This window comes from Podarcis melisellensis (assembly GCF_964234715.1).
Source record: "Podarcis melisellensis genome assembly, chromosome: 10".
Lineage (NCBI taxonomy): Eukaryota > Metazoa > Chordata > Lepidosauria > Squamata > Lacertidae > Podarcis > Podarcis melisellensis.
Genome location: NC_138542.1, coordinates 50577484 through 50585668, shown reverse-complemented (window position 1 = coordinate 50585668; position 8185 = coordinate 50577484).

Genomic DNA, 8185 nt, shown 5'->3' with positions numbered 1-8185 from the left:
TGAGAATTTCCATATTAATTAGCAGAGAGGAAAAATAAGGCACCACTTAATACATGTTTCAGCAAGGCATTAGTATAAACCAGAAGGTGGCAAGAAAGGAAGGAAAAGAACTATGGTAAGTTTTTAAACAGGACAAAAACTGGAGCCCTTTGTACTGGGCACTGCTCTAATTAATATGATGGAGCACCGATCTGTTTAGAAGCAAAACAGGGCCCTTCAAAAATTATAGTTCAGGGAACTTCCTATATCTGCAGAAGTGCATGCTTGTAAATCAAAGTTTTGGTTTTTTTACTTATAAATTAACACACACATAATCCCAAACTGACAAGAACCTGTGAGCTTTTAGGAAGTAGGGAATGCTGGTGGTAGTTGAACCTGACCTTAACTCAGAAAACTTTATTCTCCTGCAGAAAGACTGGACAGCTCCACAAAGCTCCTGTTACAAGCTTAGGGGATGGAAAGAGAATGAAACAGTCCCACTTGTCATCCGTAAGCATCAAGCCAGGCTCTAGGCTAAGTGATTTTTCCAAGGTAAAGGCTATTAATGACTGGGAGGAACTCAATTCTCAAGTGGATGCAGGCAATTTATCAGGTTATAATTAGGATCTTGGAGCTTTCTACAGAAGGAATAAGTCAATCAGCATTTTACCCTAGCCTTCTAGAGAATAATGGAAGGGGGTGGGCGAATAAACAGAAAAATAAAAGAAGATTTACTCATATTAAACATTGCCGTAAACTGGGGGTGGTCAGTATCTCCAATCTTGAGGGGCCAACTCAAGTCTCCAAACACCAGTAGTGCATTTTGCTGTACAGTTTAAATGGCTCACAAATGGCCTGGCTGCCACAATAAATTTCCCACCATCCAGTTGTGAGGGCTTCACAGTTCTAGAGAACATGCCCCCAGACACAAATGTGCTCGTGAATTGTGCTGCTGAAATGATCAGGGATGCATGGTTCAAACCAAGCCATCTATTCTCTCTCCTTTTTAAACCCGAGTTCCAATAATGTTGTAAAGACCTGAACATTTGGAAGCAAAACAGGCTAGTTAACGTGTGTATGTGGCACATGCTCGAGAGTGATCATAGAGTTTCAGTTAACACCTTTGCATATAACAAACTTTGTTACACTTAAATGAAACTAAGTTGGAAAAGGGCTTTTTAAAAAGTTGGTGTAGACTTCATGAGAAATGAATCTCCCACTCTGCTGTGCCATTTTTTTCTGCTTCAACTGAATAAAAAGTCAGTGAAAAATGACTGTGGTAGGCAATGATGACAGAGAGATAAGAACATCATTTATCTTTGCTGATGGATGAAAATACATCACAGGTTGTTGAGGTGGGGGGGGGGAATACACAAAGATAGAGTACAATCCAGCCAAAGTTAATTATTTGCATGTCATATTGTTATAAAGATGAAAGATTTAAGCACCTGCCTAATTCTTCCATTGAAATAAATGGAGCTCAAAGTGTTTAGCTTTGGCTGGGCCCTGCCCAATGTAGCTTGTGTCTTTAGGTGCCTGCATTGAAAGATGGACTAGCACCATGCATTGTCCATCAAGGATCAGACCAGAAGATATTGTGCACCTGCATAGCTACAGCCCCTAAGATAGGATGAGCAGGACATCATCATCTCACCCCCACAACTTAAACCATTCGTTCCATAGTCAGGAAGAGCAAACAAGAGGCACCACACACTGAACTGTCTCCTAGTCCTATTGCCCAGTCCCATTTTATCTGCTTTTTCTTCCCAGGCTGCCTGGTGAAGCTGGACTTTAACCATGGTCTGTGGTTAAAAAGTCTGCAGGTACTCTTTCCATCCCTCTGTCACCAAACCCGATAGCACTTTCACGAATCGAACAAATGGCCTCTGCCTGTGTCGTGGTTGCTTGCAGACAAACATTCTCTGCTATTATTTGTGGCGTCGCTTCTCCCTCCCATCCCATCTCCCTCTCTGGCAGGTGTCTCTGTTCAGCCTTCTACTTATTTATATGGAAGAGCAGATGGTTTGAGGGCTGGGTTCTCTTAGACACTCTTTGCGTGCCAGCATATGCACGTGTGCCATTTTGCATGGGTAGGTTAACTCTTGCAGCAGCAATATGGGGAGAGAATGCCAAGTACAGAAGAAAATGGGAAGCCTTAGAGATCCAGTCCAGTCTTCTCCTGCCTACCTTCTGCTCAGCTAGTCAAATGAACATATTTAAAGTGCTATTGTTTAGTTGTCAGCATGGCCTAGAACCACTTGCCGCGTCTGTATTTCTCTTTGCTCATTTTGTGTTCCTATGACTGAATAAAATGCATTTGCTGAGATCACTACAAATTATTTATAAAAGTGGCTTGTTTCATTTACTTGTGATGCATGTTCAATCAACTCTTCCCCACCCTTGTTGACATTTCTAAGTAGCATCACTATTAGGGCCAGATGTGGGGAGCAGGTCTGCCCCCCCAGACTGCCAACCCAAATACCCCACAGTAGTAATTTGCTGCTACTGCTATTAGCTTGCAAGGAAGCAAACAGGGGGCAGACTCTGGCACAGGAAGGCAGATTCTTCCCACATATACAACACACACGCTCTGCAAGGAACATCTTGGCACAGGACACCGAACTGGGAAGCTCTGAGCTTTGGATATTCTGTTGCCTGGCTCTTCCTCTCACTGAGACCTTACTCAGAACAACTAAATGTCAGGGCTCGTGATTCTGAGCTGAAATAATGCAAGAACCGGAGGCATAGGATCTTTGGCCTCGGCACCTAGTGCTGGCATCGACATACACATACACACATCCATCTACAGCTGCAGCAGTTCATCTAAGCCCTGGATAAGTAAGTTGTTCACCCCTTCCTTGTCTTCCAGAATCCCATGCCAAATTGACACGCTCCCTTCCCGTCTTTTTTCTTCTGCTCTTTTTAGCCTAGAACTCTCTCTCTTCTCCACTTTAGGGTTCTGAATGCAGTAGGTTATAAGACAAGAGGCACTAGTGGATTTATGTTTTATATACCATACCGAATTGTATTTAATGTTCACATGTTAAATGTGCATACATTTGAGTTTCCAGAGAGATGTGTAACAGAGTTCCTACCAAGAGTCTGGGCTGTGAATCCAAGAAGTCCTCAGTGAATCTTAATTCTGCCATGAATTCACTACCTGGCCTTAGGCGAGGCTCATTTTTCACATCTGCAATATGGGGGATACTAATACTGACTGTCATGAACTGGCAGGGCAATGGGGAGGAGAAAGAGGATCCCAGTGAGGGATGTAGCTGGGACTAGGGCACAAGCTGGGGATGGGGAAGGAGAGGTTGGTGTAGGAAGTACTCACAGATTGATGGAAGATGATTAAGGAGATGGGGGAGTGTTAGTGCACAGGAACCAGAGCAGCAGGACCCATCACAAGAGCCTGGGGGCCCCCTGTCTCCACAGACATGGTGGGCTCTGAGATGTAGGAAGTAGCAGGTGGGGTGCTCCAGGAGTCTGAGGCAGGCAAGGGCCACAGCTCAGCTCTCTAGTTGGCCAGGTGGGACCCGCTAGCTCTGGGAGGACATGTGTGATTCCTCAGCTGGAGTAGGCTTGGAGCAGGTGAGGGTCACGTGTCTCATCAAGCTCAGATACGGCAATCAGCAGGCAAAGTACAAAAGGGAAGCAGAGCTGAGGTGCTGTGTTTGCTCAACAGCCCATGCTGAGGGACCTCGGTTTGGAAGCCTAGGATCACTGCAGGACTTTGGACATGTGGATTGACCCTGCATTGGGGACTTGACATACTGACTTGCCACCTGGTAGGCCAGGGGCTCAGGACACTGACTGACCTTTCAGAGTTGTTGGAAGGATTACCAATAGCTGCATGTGGAGTGCAATGAATGCTTGAAAGCACTAGACAAATGTTAAGTATTATTAATGGCCACACTGAGCAGAGGGTTTAGAATAAAAACCCTCCAACTCAAAAAAATATTATTTGTTGTCATTGCAGGCAAGTTACTGCACATAAGACATGTGAATTGATCTGTTTTGGCACTTGGAGAACATACATCTGTCTCAGTCAGTACTAATGATGAGGATTAAAGAATTTAACAGCATGCTTGCAAACCAAGCTGTGAGCACAAGAGTCTTTAAATGGTGGAATAATGTTGGATAAACCCCTTTTTTAAAAAAGCATGCATCATACTCCAGGAGTGTGTGGGCAAACCTGCACACACACTGAAACTCCCTCTTTTTAAATTTGGTATGATTCCTTCACACATGCTGCTTGAAATATAAATAATGACACAGGGGTCAGGATCAGGGCACAAGAAGCAGAGGTAAAGCTGAAGGGGGGGGCGGCAAGCAGGGGAATTTTTTGTCCATAAAGAGAGAGAATACCCTTCATTCCCTAGGCAACAATGATGATGTTTCCTCTTTTCACACTATTAGCCAGCTTTGAGTGGCTACATAGTGATGTGATATCACATTTATTATGTAATCCCCAATTGTGTAGTGAGGGAGGAGCTGCAGAAGGCAAGAACATTAGCTGGAAAATGGCCTTGAAGCAGAATAACATGTTTGTTTGTGTGTGTGTATGTGTGGTTTTGCAAGTAACCTTTTGCATTCCAAACTTCGCCTCCCTTTAGCCCCTCAAAAGTTAATAGCTAATAATTCAGCCACTGGTTACAATCAACCTGGCTTGCCGATAGGCTCAGACAAAGCACACTGGTCAGATTGGAAATTCAAATCTGCATTTTCCTAGACTCAGTTGATATATGAATATGCCGCTGAAGCATTGTCTGTTTGATTCTGTATTAAAATATACAAAAATTATCTCTTTCTCTTTGACTCATTGTTAGATTTAGAAAGAAACAGCTGAAGCCATCCTTTCATCCATAAAGGCTTTTAGTGCCTAGAACTTAATACTAGTCTAACACACCATATCCCTGTTCCTTAGCACACCAACTGCACCATGTTAGGTTGAGATCAATCACTAAGCCGTCTCTTTATGATATCAGAAATGGCATATGGCATGACAATCGCAACGCTGGTCCCGCCTGCCCTGCCATGTGTTCGTGACACAGAATCTGGCCAATTCCAGAGTAGCTCTGGTTTAGAGCCACTGAGAATACAGATAGGCTGAGCTATTTATGTCAGTTGAGCAGAACAGTTACTGATTTCCCCAACGACTAATACAGCAACGTTCCAAGCAGCCTTCATTTCTGACACAGTCTTTCTAGCTCAACACTTCCCGGAGACCAGATGCTTTCTTCATTAGAGGGAAGAGCTGGAATGTTTACTAAACACCAGCTGGCATGGGCTTAGTGCCCTGTTGCATCCACTGCTTTCACCTTCATCAGCAATGGCTTAGATCCCATTATCCCCATGCATGAATGGAGAGCATATCCACATGCAGATGGTGGACTGCCAGTTCTCTCTTGGTTGCAGTCCCTTGCTCCCATTGTATGCATGCCACTTTGGAAGGTCATTTGACTCTCTGGACTGGGACAGAATAAAGGGTTATAACCAGGGCAAATGTTGGTGGACACTCTCTGTACAAACATGAGGATGTTGGGATTCAAGGCAATGTGTGGGTCCAAGTTACTATTTGGTCCACAAATTTTAAAAGGAGGGCAATGAGCAATTCATGTCTATTCACGTAGTACAACAGATTGTTTGTGATGTTGTTAAAATTTGAATCTTTCCATGCAAACCAACTGAGCTGCACAGACAAACAGCCTAGCCAGTTTGGAATATTACCTAATTCAATGCACTTAATTGCAAACCACTTTCATATGGTGGAATTCTGCGTGATCTCTAATTGCTGTTGACCAGGAAGCAACTGCATTCGAAAGGCTGCCATTTCAGTTCTGTGTTCTGTATGGCACTTCAGGTTATCATCATTTGTTACAGCTATCTTATGAATGATTGAATAAAACAATGCATGAAGTGTCATTTCCTTTAACAAGCAAATCACATTTCACTTGGTCTTAAGAAACAGGAAGACTTGCAGTGCACGCTCAGATCAGAAAACAGTCCTGTTTTCAGTACCAGGACTGAGCCCATAGTCCTTTCATATAAAAATCCGCCCCTGGTTTGTTTTCAAGCTTTCTTTCTTTCAGCACCATAATACAATAAAGATATCTATCATCTATCTATCTATCATCTATCTATCTATCATCTATCTATCTATCTATATCTATCTATCTATCTATCATCTATCTATCTATCTATCTATCTATCTATCTATCTATCTATCTATCTATCTATCATCTATCTATCTCTATCTATCATCTATCATCTATCTATCTATCTATCTATCTATCTATCTATCTATCTATCATCTATCTATCTATCTATCTATCTATATCTATCTATCATCTATCATCTATCATCTATCATCTATCATCTATCTATCATCTATCTATCTATCAATCTATCATCTATCATCTATTATCTATCTATCTATCTATCTATCTATCTATCTATCTATCTATCTATCTATCATCTATCTATCTATCTATCTATCATCTATCTATCATCTATCTATCTATCTATCTATCATCTATCTATCTATCTATCTATCTATCTATCTATCTATCTATCTATCTATCTATCTCTATCTATCTATCTATCATCTATCTATCTATCTATCTATCTATCTATCATCTATCATCTATCATCTATCATCTATCATCTATCATCTATCTATCATCTATCATCTATCATCTATCATCTATCTATCAATCAATCTATCATCTATCATCTATTATCTATCTATCTATCATCTGTCTATCTATCTATCTATCTATCTATCTATCTATCTATCTATCTATCTAATCTATCATCTATCTATCATCATAATTTGTGGGGCGGGAAACATTTTAACTGTTCTTGCTAAACAGGTGAAAGTCAGAGACCATGGCCAATATAGGCAAATCATCCAAAGATCTTTCAGCGCATCCCAATCTACCTTATGGCCACGCCGAACTCATTGCATGTTCTAGCATCTTGACATTGTGCGTTTCCCAGTCTCTGCTGCTCATCATTGCTGGTAGAATAAGGTAGGTTGAGCAAATGCCCCAATGTCACAACATGGGGTAAGTGGTAACAGCACATTGTGTAGACAGGGGCCTGGAGCTCTTGCTTCACAGCCTATACCCTTCTCGTATTGTCTAGTTCCACCCTTCAGGTACAAAGTTCAAACCTATAGATCAAAATCCTATTACAGCCAGAAGGATGCATACTTAGGTATTTTCTCTCTCCTGCTTCCTACAAAGCACTGCACAGATGACAGCAATATGTAGCAAGAGCAGAAGAGGGTGGAAGAAGGAACTATTTAGCCTCTCAGCAAATGATGGATATATCAGAGGGGGAATGGCACAGTTTGCTCCTTTTGGTTCATTTCCCTCCATGGAACTCATCAGGAACAATTCATATTCCACCTTGGAACAAGATAGATCCTTTGACTTACCTCCCGAGAAATCTTCACTCTGATTCTGAGATTCTTTTTCATGAGGTTGCAGGGTATCTGGGGCCCCTCCAGACTGGCGTGTTGTTGTTTTGTGTGCATATTCTGCAACATGTCAAAGCAATAAGAGTTTATTAAGTGGGGGATTTATTCTGAACTGTACACATATCACTCTGCTTTATTAGTTTTTTGCGATGCTTCCGCAATGGTACTGCGTTATCTAAACGACTTTGAGGTTTCTTTCTTACAGTCAAGTGGTATATAAGTTTTATGAAATAAATAAAATAAAAGGATTGCGGTTGGGATTTAATTCCATTTATTTCAATGGGGCTACTATGAGTATGAAGAATGTTGGCTATCCAACCATTTTTCTGTGAACTGCCCTGAGACCTCTGGGTATAGGGCAATATATAAATTCAATCAATCAATCAATCAATCAATCAATAAAAAAATTATCACTATTCTCCAGCAGGCCTTTGGCTGACTAACATCCTATACCATTTAAATGTTTTTGCAGTAGGGGAGAGTTTTGTTCTTGTTTTGGTTTTTCTCTTTATTATGTATTTTGTGTTTTTATTTTGTATTTCTATGCTGTAACCTTCCCTGAGATCTATAGATGAAGGGTGGTATACAAATTTAATTATTTAAATTAATTAATTAATTAATTAATTAATAATAGAAGCTCACTGCTTCCCCAGTGGGTGTTGGTTGCAGACCTTTGTTTGCCTCCTTCCCAGTTGGGTGGACCGGCATGGTTGTTGGCCA